The 13,045-nt window shown below is 46.3% G+C and overlaps 1 pseudogene; it reads right to left on the bottom strand.

The window, feature by feature from the left end:
- Positions 1-9,702: 9,702 nt before the first annotated feature.
- Positions 9,703-13,045, bottom strand: part of LOC110572444 — a 14,483-nt pseudogene continuing 11,140 nt past the window's right edge.

Genomic DNA, 13,045 nt, shown 5'->3' with positions numbered 1-13,045 from the left:
GAAGCCCAGGAGAACTGATCCATAAAAGAGCTGTCTAGAAACAAGAAAAAAGCTGCGTCCAGAGACCCCAGCCAGGAGGCCGAGGCTCTGCGGCCACCAACCCCACGCCAAAACCCCACGTGATCCCTCACAAGGCAGCATTAGTACTGCCCCCCGGGCCTGCGCTTCCCCGTCTCTCCCGACCCCCGCAGGCCCTCTGCAGCCGAGGCTTTCGGAGCTGAGTGAGCTAGCCCCGGAGGGTCAGCCGCAGACAGGGACGCTGGAAGCAGCCGCACGCGACGCACTGACATTTGGTCTTTGGCAGCCAACGGAAATGGGATCCTGAGAGGACGAATGCGCATCTCCCCAAGGCCGCTCTGACTCCCGCAGCCCAGGCCCTGTTTACGAGTACAGCTCAAGGTCCCCGTGCACCCCGTCCCAGCAGGGGCTGGATGAGGCAGTCGCCACACAGGGCAAGGCACCAGAAGCCAGATAGGGATTGTGCTTGGCTCCTTCTGCCAACACAACAGGAGTGAAATAACTCTGCTGGACTTGGAACCGCAGCGTGCAGAGGGCAGCCAGGAGCAGGACATTCTTCTAAGAGTCTCTGTTTTCCCATCACTCCATAGGTGGGATTCTGGGAAAGAGCTGTCCTCAACTGTCTGATCTGAAACCAGCAGCTAGATCCTTAAAGGGCCAGTTCTACCCCTGGTCCGTTGTGAGAGAAAGCACAGGTTTCAAAGCCAGATACCCCTGGTTCAAATCCTGGCTCCAACATGTATCAAACGCCAAGTGACCTCGGCAAATTACTTGTCTCTCTGAGCCTCAGTGTCCTCATTCATAGAATGATGCCTATCTCACAAAGAAGCAACAAGAATGACATGAAATATTATATGCAGAGGGTCCAGTACAGTAGTTAGCAAATAGTAAGTCTTAATAAATACTTGCCATTACTATCACCAGGAAATGAGAAATATGAACAAAGTGCCACCTAGGTGAAGAATAAAGACTCAAAAGGAAGGAGAAGAGGGGTGCCTGGCTGGCTCAGTAGGTAGAGTATGGGACTCTTGATCTCGGGGTCATGAGTTCAAGCCTCAGGCTGGGCCTAGAGCTTACTTAAATGAAGAAGAAGAAGAAAGAAGAAAGAAGAAAGAAGAAAGAAGAAAGAAGAAGAAGACGACGAAGAAGAAGAAGAAAAAATAAATGAAAGACATAAAGATTGCAAAGAAACATGTAAAACTGTCTTTATTTGCAGAAGACTACATCATATAGGAAAAATTCTAAGGGACAAAACAAATAAGTATGCAAGGTTACAAGATACAAGGTCAAAATACAAAATACAAATATAGATTAAATTCCTGTATGCTATAATGAAATATAGCGAATACTTAGGAATGACTTTTAAAAACATATATGTAAGGCCTGTTGAAATTCAAGACCTAAATAAATAGAGAGATACGCCATGTTCGTAGGTTGGAAGACTCAATATTAATATTAAATAAATATTAATTAAATTAAATGCTAACATTTATATTAATATATTCATCCCATAACCCTGAGATCATGACCTGAGCCAAAACTAAGAGTCAGATGCTTAACTCACTGAGCCACCCAGGTGCCCCCAATATCAATACACACCCATTAGAATGATTACAATGAAAAAGACTGACAATATTTAGTGTTGGTGAGGATATGAGCTCATAAATTGCTGGTGGAAAGTCACATGGTACACCCACTCTGGAAGACATTTTGGCAATTTCTGATAAAGTTGAGTATCCACTCACTAGATGTCCCAGTAATGAAAATATACTTGCTCAAAAAAAACTGTATACAAATGTTCATGGCATCTTTATTCAAAATAGCCAAAAGCTGGAAACAATCCAAATGTCCACTCACACGTGAATGAACTGTGGTATATCCATACAATGGAACTCTGCCCAGCAACCAAACAGAATGAGGTATTGATACACACAACAATGTGGCTGAATCTCAAAAACATTTGCTGAGTGAAAGGAGCACAAAAGAGCACATAGCATATGATCCCATTTCCATAAAACTTAGAACAGGCAAAATTAATCTATAGTGACAATAAGCAGATAAGGGGTTACCTAGGGTCGTGGAGAGGGAAAGACTGCAAAGGGCACAGGGGTCTTTTGTTCAATATCTTGATTGTGGGTGGTGGTTACAAGGGTGTATACATTTGTCAAAATTCTTTGAACTATATACTCAAGTAGGTGCATTTTATCATGTGGAAATAATGCCTCAGTAGGTAGGGTTGATTTCTAAAAAGTAAGGTGGGATCTAAGATCCAACTAAATCAGTTCTACCAACCTCTGAAATGCCTAGCACATGCAAGTCTTGGTGGATAATAAAGAGAAGGGTTGATGAAGGAAACAGACATTTATCCAGTGTCTACCGTGTGTAATAACTGTATGCATTCACTAAGGGTAAGGAATGTTCCTGTTTTCACAAAAGTATAAAACATGGTCCCTTCACAACAGGGATTTATAATACAGCCAGGTTTTGAAGATTCTGAGAAAATATAACTAATATTCAAGTTGGCATTGACATACTAAATGAGAATTGCAAACAGGGGTGGGAGGGCCAGGAATCCCTTCCTAGAAGAGGCCAAGGCCCAGGGCACCTGGGTGGCGCAGTTGGTTGAGCAGCTGACTCTTGATTTTGGCTCAGGTCATGATCTCAGGGTTGTGGGATCGAGCTGTGCTTCAGGCTCCACGCTCAGCTTGGAGTCTGCTTGGAGTCTGCTTGAGATTCTTTCTCCCTCTCCCTTCTGCCCCTCCCCCAGCTCACGCTAAATAAATAAATAAATAAATTTTCAAAAACGATTTTATTAATTCATTTGAGAGAGAGTATGTGAGTAGAAGAGAGAGGTAGAGGGAGAAGCAGGCTCCCCACTGAGCCGGGAGCCCGATGCAGGGCTCGATCCCCGGACCCGGAGATCAGGACCTGAGCCGAAGGCAGACGCTTAACCACTGAGCCAGCCAGGCGCCCCTAAATAAATAAAATCTTAAAAAGCAGCAGCAGCAGCAGGAGTAGCAGCAGCAGCCGGCCAAGGCCCAAGCAGTGCACTTAGGAAAGCCTCAGAGCAAGAAGAGGGAAAACAACCACAGCAAGAACTAGAGGTCTCAACCAAGGCACCGAGGAAGAAAAGCATGGAGCCTTTTTGAAAGATGGTGATCTGGGGCGCCCAGGTGGCTCAGTCGGTTAAGAGTCCGACTCTTGATCTCAGCTCAGATCTTGATCTCAGGGCGTGGAACCTGCTAAAAAAAAGAAAGATGGTGATCTGATCTGTTCAATTAGAGCAGAAGACCTAAGTATAAGAGAAGAAATGAAGGACGACATCAAGCAGGAAATCAGGAGCCAAAATGCCCAGGCGTATGGAGGCCAAAACAAAGTGACCGTGGGGAGGGGCGCCTGGGTGGCTCAGTCGTTAAGCGTCTGCCTTCGGCTCAGGTCATGATCCCAGGGTCCTATCCGTGGGAAGCCTGCTTCTCTCTCTCCCACTCCCCCTGCTTGTGTTCCCTCTCTCGCTGTGTCTCTCTCTGTCAAATAAATAAAATCTTTAAAAAAAAAAAAAAAGTGACTGTGGGGAGTCACCGAAGGTTCCTGAGAGGGTCCCAGTATTTTAAGAGGGTAGAGAATGGATCAGAGGGGGAAGGGAAAGAAATTACAGGCAGAAGAAGTAGAAGAAAATTATAGTAATCTTGGTTTGCCATGACGAGTCTCTAGACAAAGGCAGCATAGTAGGCCGTGGAAACAAAGGGATGGATGCTTCCTGCTGCCAAGTTCAGAACCAGCATCAGAAAGAGCTAAGGGGGGCGCCCGGGTGGCTCAGTTGTTAAGCGTCTGCCTTGGGCTCAGGTCATGATCCCAGGGTCCTGGGATCGAGCCCCGTTTTGGGCTCCCTGCTCAGCAGGAAGCCTGCTTCTCCCTCTCCCACTCCCCCTGCTTGTGTTCCTGCTGTCGCTATCTCTCTGTCAAATAAATAAATAAAATCTTTAAAAAAAAATTAAAAATAAAAAAAGAGCTAAGGCGGGGCACCTGGGTGGCTCAGTCGTTAAGCGTCTGCCTTCAGCTCCAGTCATGATCTCAGGGTCCTGGGATCGAGCCCCGCATCGGGCTCCCTGCTCAGCAGGAAGCCTGCTTCTCCCTCTCCCACTCCCCCTGCTTGTGTTCCCTCTCTCACTGTGCCTCTCTCTGTCAAATAAATAAATAAAATCTTTAAAAAAAAAAAAAAAAGGAGCTAAGGGGGTGCCCAAGGTTCAGGTTGAGGGTGAGCTGAGGAGTTGGCTGTCCTGCTAATTCCTTCCAACACAACCTTCATTAGCTGTGCTTTCCACCGAAAACACAATGGGGTGGACTGCATTCAGCTGAGTCACTGTGCCCAAAGGGTACTAACTGATGGACTGATTTCAGCTGGAGGGAGGTTTTTAATAACAAGCCTCAGGGTTCTATCCTTGGTGGCATCCTAATCAATATTTTTTTTTTTAAGATTTTATTTTTTATTTATTTGACAGAGAGACACACAGCGAGAGAGGGAACACAAGCAGGGGGAGTGGGAGAGGGAGAAGCACGCTTCCTGCAAAGCAGGGAGCCCGATGCGGGGCTCAATCCCAGAACCCTGGGATCATGACCTGAGCCAAAGGCAGATGCTTAATGACTGAGCCACCCAGGCACCCCGAGCGATATCTTTTACGTAATTGGAGCTGTATAAAAAAATGGAACAGGCTGCCCTGAGCGGCAACGAGCTCCCCAGCACTAGAGGGATCCAAGCCGAGGCTGGGAAATTATGGAGATAATAAATACATCAGGTAGCAAATAAGAGATAACCTTTTATGACGTCTTCTAACCCTGAGAGACAAGGAGATCAAGAAATCCAGCAACTTCTACACATGAAAAGATGCTCAGTTCCACTTATAATAAGAGACATCCACATTAGACTACCCCAAGAGAACAAAGTTTGGAAGGCCTTCACCACCGACTTCAAGGCTTATAAAGCCACAGTAATTAAGGCAATGTGGTATTGACTTGGTAATAGAAAATCCAAAAATAGATGCAGATATATATGGTCAATCGATTTTTGAGAAGGCTGCAAAGGCAGTTCGATGGAGAAAAGGTAGTCTTTTCAACAGACTGCACTGGAAAAATTGAACATTCAGATTTAAAAAAAAAGAACTTGGAAATACAGCTTGCACTATATACAAAAATTAACTAACAATGGATCCTACACCTAAATGTAAAATTATAAGAAAAGATAGGAGAAAATCTTGGTGACTTTGGTTTAGATTTCTTAAATATCAAAAGTACATCCCACAAAAGAAAAAACTATTAAGTTGGAACTGAGTGGCTGGAGACAAGAGTGGGAGGGGAGAAATTTGACTGTATATATTTCTGTACCTTTTGATTTTCAAACCATGTGAATGTATCAAATGTATCTTTAGAAAGTTAGCAGCCTCGCACTTCTGGATATATGCCCAGATGAAGTGAAAACAGGGACTCCAACAACTATTTGTACCCCCATGTGCATAGCAGCATTATTCACAATAGCCAAAAGGTGGGAGCGACCCAAGTGTCCATCAATAGATGAATGGATAAATAAAATGTGGTCCACACGTACAATGGAATATTACTCCACCTTAAAAAGGAAGAATATTCTGCTATATGCTACGACATGGATAAACCTTAATGACCTTACACAAGGACAAATGTTGTGGGATTCCTGTTATTTGAGGTTCCTGGAGTAAGCAAACTCATACAGACAGCAAGTAGAATGGTGGTTTCCAGGGCCTGGGGGCAGGAGGGGAGATGAAGATGTAGTGCTAATGGGGACAGAGTTTCGGTTTGGGCAGATGAAAAAGTTCTGGAGATGGATGGCGCGGATGGTTAAACTACAGTGTCAATATACTTTATGCCACTGAATTGGTTAAAATCATCGATTTTATGTTATGTATATTTTTCTACAATAACAAAAAATCACTAACTTCTGATTCTGATTTTGCAATTCGCTGTGGTTTATGTTACTAAGCAATATTCTCCCCTTTAAGGATATAGATGCTCTTTCAAACACACCTTTGATTTTCTCTCCAGTGTATATCTTTTCCAAGTATCTCCCAATATTTTTCTGTTCACCTCCCTACTAATGGATATTGCTATCACGCATCTCTTTCTCAAAAGGATCCTGAAATTAAGAAAACTGGGATCATATAATTACACTAAGATTTCTGGTTTCCCAAAGGCCGCTGTAAGCCCTGAAAGGGTCTCCTTCCTTTGGGCACCCCCGGCTCCCCCACCACTTGGGTCTCCGAGGCTAGGGAAACCCAAAGCAATCAGTGTGAGATGGGCCCAGCTTGAGACAGGCATCCTGGCGGGTCTAAATCTGGTCCTTACCCTACTTGCCGTGCCATGTGACCAATACTGTTTCCTCCTGTCTCAGCAGCCACAGGCAAAGCTTATTATTACACAAACCCCTGATCACCAAACCACACATTCTGGCTGGCGGGTCAGTTCCAGAAGAAAAACATTCCTGCTGTAGCTCTGGCCTACCCTTTAGTTCACCTGTGCTACTAAAAACAAATCCAGGCTTGGAAACCAGGGTTCAAACAATGTTTTTAAAGGAGCCTAGCTTTTAGGTAAAGAAAGACACTCTCAAGGAAATAACACTGACACAGTAACAAGATAAAAAATATTGACACACATTTACCAGTGGAGAAGTGCCACCCATGACCTAGAACCTTCTCACTTGAACAGGAATGGCTTTAGAGGCTTTGGGTCTTTCCAACTCGGACTGCTTGTAAGAGCTCATCCTCCTTGGAGCGCCTGGGTGGCTCAGTCGGTTGAGCCGCTGCCTTCGGCTCGGGTCATGATCCCGGGGTCCTGGGATCGAGCCCCGCATCCGGCTCCCTGTTCAGCGGAGAGCCTGCTTCTCCCTCTCCCTCTGCCTGCCTCTCTGCCTACTTGTTCTCTCTCTCTCTCTGTCAAATAAATGAATAAAAAAATCTTTAAAAAAAAAAAAGAGCTCATCCTCCTCTCACCAGGTAAGGTTCAAGAAAACCTCCGGTATAGGTAGTATTTACACTAGCGCTCCTCCCTCTCCCTAGAAATTGCTTCCCAAGGCCAATGTTAGGGAAAGAGCAGTGGGGAAGAACCAAAGGATCATGACCTTCACTTCTCATTAGTTCGGCAGGAGTTAAGCTTTCCAAAAGGCTGATTCTCAACACTTGGACCTGGCACTCCCTAGCAACTCCTCAAAATAGAAATGTGAAGGGCTTTCTGTTTTCTTCCATCTCACTGCCCAGCCCTGGCTCTCTCCCTGTCTAATCTTCTGATGTCGGGTCACCACAAAAACAAGGGGCAGGGTAGGGGTGGGGGGAAGTTCAAGGGCAGTTAACTCTCAATTATTTGGCAGCTGATTATCAAGGGGATGGTTTGTACTTCACCTCCCTAGTGAAGGAACTGTTCTGTGGTATCCACCAGTTTCTCTATTTGAAGTTCTAACAAAAAGAACCAGTGAACAAGGAAGTTAAAGCTAACAGCAGCTAAAATAAGACTACAGAGAATTTGTGGATTTTATTTGAACATGCTGCCCCTGTTCCAGGGTTAATAATAGGCTACATTCTGATGTGTTCTGATCTGTAGAGTGATTTGCACACTTTTTTATTCCATGGGCCATTTTTATTTGATTCTAGATAAGAACCTTACCTGTGTCATTGCATAATAAAAAAAAAAAAATTAAAACTACCTGTTAGAATACTAAGATCAGGGGCGCCTGGGTGGCTCAGTTGGTTGAGCGACTGCCTTCGGCTCAGGTCATGATCCTGGAGTCCCGGGATCGAGTCCCGCATCGGGCTCCCTGCTTGGCAGGGAGTCTGCTTCTCCCTCTGACCCTCCCCCCTCTCATGTGCTCTCTCTCATACTCTCTCTCTCAAATAAATAAATAAAATCTTTAAAAAAAAAAAAAGAATACTAAGATCAGCCCTTCTTTTGCCAAGATTACCATAAAGACATACCAGAGTGGCACTTCTTCCTTCCGTGGTTCTCAAGCTTTTTCTGCCTCCACACTGTTCTTATAAAAAACCCATCCCCATTAATAACACTACAACAACATTATAATTGTTTCCCCCAAAAAACGGAGGAAGAGGCTACCTTGCTCTGACTCCTTGCCTTCCTGCCCTCTCAAATGATAATCATTGAAATTATTTCACCCCAAAATATATAGAAAGACCACAATAAATATTAATACAAGAAATCAGTCAGGGAATACCTGCTCGTTACTTACAAATAATGAATGCAAAAATGTATTAAGAACCTAGGAAGTGCTAGCCCCCGTGCTATATATACCTAGAGATAGAGATCCTCCACATACTATCTCTAATGCAAGCCATCACTCTGCAAGAAGCTCAGAGAAGTTAAGGAACTTGATTTCTCAATCACACCTAGAAAACAACTGATCTGGTGGACAAAGAACTTAAGAATCTAGACTTCAAAGTTCCAGTCCTGACTCCAGGTGACCCTGGCCCTGCCCCTTTGCCTCTCCCAAAAGTTACGCTCCACCTTTGTAAAATAAAAACGTGAAAACTCCTCCCTCCCCACTTCCACCGTCTAAGAGTACCCCGGGGAATGACTGAAGTATGTCGCTGCAGCTGAGTGCGTTGGACAAAGCATGAGAAAACTCTCATCTCCTCCGATGCAAAAATCACAGGCTTGAAGGAAAACTAGATTCAGTACAAAGCTCCCTCCTTTTTTCCCCTAGAGCCACACAAAAACTCGGAAGAGAGGGTGGGATGCAGCAGCACGTGACCAAATCAACGAACACGCCAAAGTGCAGCCTGTGGTTCCACACCAATGAAAGAAGGGCAGGGTTTCCCTGGCATCTGGCACCCGGCACCCGGCAGGGGCTCACATCGTGGCACGCGAGGGACTGCGAGACTGGACTTCAGGGGTGTGCGGCTGGGGAAGGAGGGCACAGCGCACAGCACGGCAGTCGGTTTGCAGGATGGCAAGTATGTTCCTATAGTTGCTTCTAAGGAGTCTTTAAACGTTTCTGGAAAGACGGAAAGAAAAAAAAAGGGCAGGGCACGCTCCAGCTGCACGGTCGCCGCTCTGGGTTAAGGCCCTTCGGCTCCATCCGCCTGGACTCGGGACGCGCGGTCAGCACGAGGGCCCGGGCAGCAGCTGAGAGCGCGCGCGAGGGGCACAACGGTCTGAACTGGGGCCGGGGATGCGGGTCCCCAGAGGCCCGTAAATACGCTGGGCGTCGGCGTTGGAAGCCCCCTGAGCCAGGGCCCAGACACCACAAGACAGGGACAGGGATTCATTGTTGGCAGGAGGCTTCGATCTGACGCGGGAGCCCCAAAGGGCCAAGCGAGGACCGAGGGCAAGTGTGAGCACCTGAGGAAAGGAAACGGCCAGGAGCTGGAGGCAAGAGCCCGTCCCTTGACTCCCCCTTCGAAGAGATCCCCCGAGGCCAATTCTTGGGTGCACACCCCAGACTCCTCTCTCTTTGGCCAAGAATCCAGAGGGCGTGAAGGCCGAGCCCCACGCCCCCTTGCTTCCCTGCCCCCCTTGCTTCGGGCCACGGGCCTTCTCGTACTTACCGGGGCCCGGGGGCCTGTCTTCCTCGCCCGCGTCCTCTTCCCTCCCTGCCCCCTCCTCACTTCGCGTCCCCTCCTCCAGGGGCCGCGGCCATGTCCGTTGCTGGCAACGCTAAGGGGGCTTGCCGCCCTCCTCGGACAACCCAGACGCCGCTAGCAGGCTAAAGTTCTGGACGCCGATTGGTGGAAATCCGAGACGGGTGGAGATTCCTGGCTTCTTACTGGCTGTGGGGAGCGCTAGGCTGTAGCTGAAACAGTCCCTCTGGGAGCCTGGCGGAATTAAGGGCCGAGTGATACCGGCGGGAGAGTAGGGACCCACTGTCCATGCGTGGGTGTGTTCCTCTGGCGTTTTCAGGTGCAGAGGCCCTGACTAGAGGCGAGGGTAACGGCTTCCACCTCAATTACTTTTCCTACGTATATCCCAAAAAGATAGAGCCCCGCCCAAGTGATTTTTCTTTTAAAAATCAGCCCTTTTGTAGAACGCCACTATCTCCTACATCTTCTAAGCTCCCCTCTTGTTGCTGTGAACAAATAAATGCCTAGAGACACCTAGCTCAGAGACCTCGGAGAGAGTCCCCCAGAGACTAATACTGCAACCAAACCAAAGCTGGAAAACCTAAGGCAATACTTCAGTTTTCCCTTCAGCTCAGCTGTACTCTAAAGGGAAAAACAAGTTAAAAAAAAATTTTTTTTTCCCCCTAGATAATTAAAGAAATCGCTTGGGAGAGCTCTCTTGGGAAAACAGTGCGAGCCTGTGTCAGTATTTACTTCAGTTTTCCCAGAGATGGAAATCTGGAGACTTGGTTTTTTGTGTCTTGTTTTTCGATCTGTTTATAAAATCAGAAGAGGGTCATGGCTGGCCCTGGGAAGTAAGAGCCCCTTTCCCCTATTAATGAATTTAATTATGTAATTAAAATCTCTCTTCTCAGCTGAACAGGAAGACATTTTGGTACCTAATCTTGTGTGTTTCAACTGTTTTAGCAGTTGCTTAAAACAGTGATAGAATCATGTTACCCTTATGCACACAAAAATCTGCAGTTTATCTTTGCAAATAGATGTCTATCTATACAAAGAGATCTCTGTATCCTGCCTGACATTCAAAGTCCCTCATAAATCAACTCAGATATATGTTTCCAGGCTAATTCCCCACAGGCCAAACTATTCCTGCAGCCACATAGATTGACCATCTCCTAAATGCATCTGGAGCCCTCCCACCTCTGCTCTTTTGCCCAAGAGGTTCCTACCCTTTGAAGATTCCTTCCTACCAATAAAGCCAACCTTCAAATACACGCCCATCCTGTAAATTCACCTCCAACACTCCCTGCCTCAAAGACTTCCCTGACTTTTAGTCACTGAAATTCTCTCTCCAATGCTGTGCCTCTTTGTGTCCCCATGCTACCCATACAAAAGTAGTGCTTTGTACGATATTATTTTTGTAAGACCTGAAGCACCCTAAAGGCAGCTGGCTTATCCTGGCAGTCCTCACAGCACCTTATTCAGAGCCTGTACCCAGTAAATGTTTGCTGAATTGAACTAGCCAATTGCCTGTGCTTTATGTCTCTCCACTTCATCCCGAAAGGTTTACATGGCTACATTTGGAAGGTGAACAAATGTAACATAGTCATCCTGCCCTGCTCCACCCTGTACCCCAGTCATCTCTGGCCACACTTGTTTCTCTGCTCCACTGTATTTTATGAATATCACTCAACAAACTTAAACTGTGTGCCTACCAGTTTCACAGTCCTTCACCCTCTGACCATCCCCTCTGTCAGTACTCCCAGGCATAACACTTGGCAGAAGAAGAAAATCAAGCCAAAACATGCCAGTGCACCCAGTCTAAGTTCACCCTGGCAAGACTTTTTGCAGCTCTGAGGTCCCTGTGACCATGTCTTGATGGCTGTCTAGCGATACCAGGCAACTGTACCAGTCCTTCATTTTTCTGGAGCCTCCTCTGTCTCTGTACCAAAATAACCTCGAGGCGAGGGGTGCCTGGGTGGCTCAGTCGGTTAAACAGCCAACTCTTGATTTCGGCTCAGATCATGATCTCAGGGTCGTGGGATCAATCCTCACTTTGGGCTCTGCGCTCCGTGTGGAGTCTGCTTGAGATTCTCTCTGTCCGTCTCCGACTGCCCCTCCCTCTGCTCTCTCTCTCTCTCCAATAAATAAATCTTAAAAAATAATAATAAACGATGCGGAAACCAAGGCCTTCCAGTGGAGATTTCTCATCTACTTCTATTTCTTTCTCAACATTCCTCCAAAAAAGACAGACCCCTCTTCCTTTCCCCATCTGTATCCTCAGTCCCTTCCCCTACCCCAGCCTCACATGCTATCTCCCATCCCCAGGCCTCAGTTTATCCTGTTCACTGGACCTGAAATTCCTCTCATGTCCTTTCTTCCTGGCTAACTCCCTATCATCCTTGATGATGATGATCCTCTCTGTTTGCTCCTCATTCCCTCAGACAACAGTATCACTTCACTTACCACATTGTTTTCTGTCTTTCACAGGAAGATAATAAGGCATTAGTGTCAACGATATACACTTCACTTTAAGGGGCCCCTGGGTGGCGCAGTCAGTTAAGCATCCGACTCTTGATTTTGGCTCAGGTCATGATCTCAGGGTCATGGGATTGAGCCCTGTGATGGGCTCCGCACTCAGCGTGGCGTCTACTTGAGATTCTCCCTCTCCCTCTGCCCCCCACCAAATAAATAAATAAAATATTTTTAAAAAATAAAAATAGGGGTGCCTGGGTGGCTCAGTCAGTTGAGCGTCTGCCTTTGGCTTAGGTCATGATCTCAGGGTCCTGGGATCGAGCCTCATGTCGGGCTCCCCGCTCAACGGGGAGTCTCCTTGTCTCTCTCCCTCTGCCCCTCCCCTCTGCTTGTGCTCTCTCTCTCTCTCTCTCTCAACTAAAATCTTTTTAAAAATAATAAATATTTTAAAAATTAAAATTACAATAAAATTGGAACACCTGGCTGGCTCAGTTGGGAGAACAAGACTCTTGATCTCAGGGCTATGAGTTTGAGCCCCACATTGGGTGTACAGATTACTTAAATAAATAAAAATCTTTTTAAAAATTGCAATAAAATAAAGAAGACCTGTCGTGCCGTAAATAATAATAGTAATAGCAATAATAATCACGTGTGAGTATCCACAGTCTCTTCTTTTCCTCTCACCTGCTGAGGAAGATTCTATCTGTGCCTATTAGGTTCCGAGATCATCAGAATAATAGGGAAAAGGTAGGACTGAAGGGCCAAGTCTTGAGTGATTTGGTTTACTTTTGGTAGGATGAGGAATTACCAGCTGATGAGAGCAGAAGAGTTGTTCTTTTGTTTTTTTACCACCACCAACCCCCTTCCCTCCTCTAGCAGATGAGTTTTAAAAGAGCACAGGAACGGGCACCTGGGTGACTCAGTCGGTTAAGTGTCTGCCTTTGGCTCAGGTCATGATCTCAGGG

The sequence above is a fragment of the Neomonachus schauinslandi genome, chromosome 15 (genome assembly GCF_002201575.2).
Source record: "Neomonachus schauinslandi chromosome 15, ASM220157v2, whole genome shotgun sequence".
NCBI classification, from domain to species: Eukaryota; Metazoa; Chordata; class Mammalia; order Carnivora; family Phocidae; genus Neomonachus; species Neomonachus schauinslandi.
Note: the sequence above shows the minus strand (reverse complement) of the source record. Positions and strands in the feature narration are given on the sequence as shown.